Source organism: Theropithecus gelada, chromosome 2, assembly GCF_003255815.1.
Source record: "Theropithecus gelada isolate Dixy chromosome 2, Tgel_1.0, whole genome shotgun sequence".
NCBI lineage: Eukaryota > Metazoa > Chordata > Mammalia > Primates > Cercopithecidae > Theropithecus > Theropithecus gelada.
The window spans coordinates 37,474,024-37,476,768 of NC_037669.1; the positions used below are offsets into that span (position 1 = coordinate 37,474,024).

Here is a 2,745-nt window from a genome sequence, read left to right on the forward strand (position 1 = left end):
TTTATTCATAACACCAAAAAACAAACAAACAAAAAATTGAGAATGGATTCTTTACCACGGATAGTTTCAGAACACCAAAGTCATTTCCAAAAAGATTCACATTATAAATCCTTCCACTAAATCCATGTGGAAGTCCACAAAGATGAAGCTTCCTGGGTTCTACTGCAAACTTTTGTCAGAATCTTTAGAATCACAGGGAATCTACATTTTCACAGCACCAGAGTAATTCTGACTCTATTTTGAGAAGTAATGCCTTACACTGTGAGCAACCTGATGGGAGAAGCTGTATTTTTATTTATCTTTGTTCTTCAGTAATGAACCCACAGTAAATAAATACGTTTGTAGCATATGTAAACGAGAAAAATCAAGTAACGATATGGAGTCTCTGAGGTCTATGTTCATGGATAGTTTAGAGTGAACCAAAACTGGAAGCAAATTACTACTCACCAAAAATCAAATCCTATACATCACTTGTCAGGGAAAAAAAAAAAAAAAGTAATTCTCCAGACACTTCCACTTACAGCCCACTTCATGTTTTCGTTATCTTGAAGTGGGTGGGATTTTTCAGCATGATCCTGCAAAACTGTCCATCATTTATGTTCTTATCCAAGCATAGCACCATAACAGAAGTTGATTTTTTAAACAGCTCCTTAGTACTGCAATTTAATATAAAAATATACTCTCAGTCCATGTCATAGCCAATATTCTACTCACCATGTGGACACAAATAATTTGAACGCTTTGTTAAAGTACACTTTTACTAGTCCTTGCCCAGGAACGCATTAATTGGTTTAATTTTACTGTGGCATTTTTGTACATGTTTTCATGTTCATATCTATAGAAAGCTAAATGTTTAAAGTCTAACTTGACATGTTTTTCATATTTTTACTCTGCTAGTAAGTCAGAATATGTGTTTGAGAGATGAATACCTTAGGATATTGTGTGTCTGTTTGCTGAGATGACCCTAAACTCTGACCCTAAACAGTGGTCCTCCACTTGGACCACACTTTGGAATTGTCTGAAGTATTGAAAAATATAGTGCTTGCTTTGGCAGCACAGGTACTAAAATTGGAACGATACAGAGAATATTAGCATGCCCCCTGCACAAAGATGACATGCAGATTCATGAAGCATGCCATGTTTTTGAGAAAAAGAAATGCTTTTAAATTGTTGATGGGGATGAAAATTAGTTCAACGATTGTGGAAGACAGTGTGACAATTCCTCAAAGATCTAGAAGCAAAAAATACCATTTGACTCAGCAATCCCATTACTAGGTATATACCCAAAGGAATAGAAATCATTCTATTATAAAGATACATGCATGCATATGTTCATAGCAGGACTATTCACAACAGCCAAGACATGGAATCAACCCACATGCCCATCAATGATAGACTGGATCAAAAAAAGTGGTACATATAAACCATGGAATACTATGCAACCATTAAAACTAGCAAGATCATGTCCTTTGCAGGGACATGGATAGAGCTGGAAACTGTTATCCTCAGCAAACTAACACAGGAACAGAAAACCAAACACTGCATGTTCTCACTTACCAGTGGGAGGTGAATGATGAGAACACATGGAACAACACACACTGGAGCCTCTGCGGGGGTTGGGGAAGGGAGAGCATCAGGAAGAATAGCTAATGGATGCTGGGTTAGATACCTAAGTGATGGGTTAATCTGTGCAGCAAACCACCATGGCACACGTTTACCTATGTAACAAACCTGCACATCCCGTGCATGTACCCTAGAACTTAAACATTGAAAAAAAGAAAAAAGAAAGAAAAGTACAAATGCCTGGGTCCCACGTCTAGAGTTTCTGATTGAATTCATTATTGGAGTGGTCTGAAAGTCAGAATTTTTAAGGCTTCTTAAATAATTCTAATATATATCCTGAGTTGAGAACCATAAATACAATCAGGTGCAATTCTTATTAAAAACAAACAAACAAACAAACAAACAAACAAAAACCTGTGGTAATTATGAGAGATTCCATATCCAAGACAAATGGGTAGATTTGGATTTGAATGGAATTAGAGAAGGGACAGCTGTGAACCTACCATGAAAGGGTTTTTTTTTTTTTTTCCACTTACTGAGAATTAAGAAGACTGATGATGTTCAGTCTTAGGAGAGAAATGTACATCCTTCTCTACACTCCTCACCTGTTTCCTCCTGCACACCTTGAGCAATCATTATTTGCTTATCAGATTAAGGTTGTTTGTGGGAAAAAAAAAGTTAAGAGACAGATAATAAGGGACCAAAAGAGATGAGAGAGACAGAGTAAGACACAGTGAGAGAGAATGTCTTCATTAAATTACTAAAACAAAACAAAACAGTTATCACTCTTTCAGTTTCAGACCCTCATCTCTAATATGCTCCTGAACTACTGTGGTCCTGAAGATATAAAGTTTTTTTCTCAGGGTCAGATCCTTTCACCTCTAGATACAGTCAGAGTCCTGGAGGGAAGAAGGGAAAGGAGTAAGGAAGAAAGAAAGGAAAAGTATTACTTTGGGAACAAGAGAGATTTGTCTCTTCCCTTTCTTTCCTGCATGTGTGGAGGGGCAAGGAAAGACTTACTTGACCTTCAGCCAGATAACTGCCTGTGGCTTTCTCTTATACACCCAGAGGCTACATTCCTTGTTTCAGTCTACTTTCAGCTGCACAAGCTCTGTGCCTTCATTTCATTAAAGGATAGTTTCTACCACAAACAAGTCTTTGTTCCTGGTACTAGGGTTAAGC

At 37.3% G+C, this 2,745-nt stretch overlaps 1 non-coding gene across 1 annotated transcript; it reads left to right on the plus strand.

The window, feature by feature from the left end:
• Positions 1–1,038: 1,038 nt before the first annotated feature.
• Positions 1,039–1,145, plus strand: LOC112619809. Its single transcript, XR_003118311.1, has one exon. It is a non-coding gene; the product is annotated as a U6 spliceosomal RNA (small nuclear RNA).
• Positions 1,146–2,745: the final 1,600 nt, after the last annotated feature.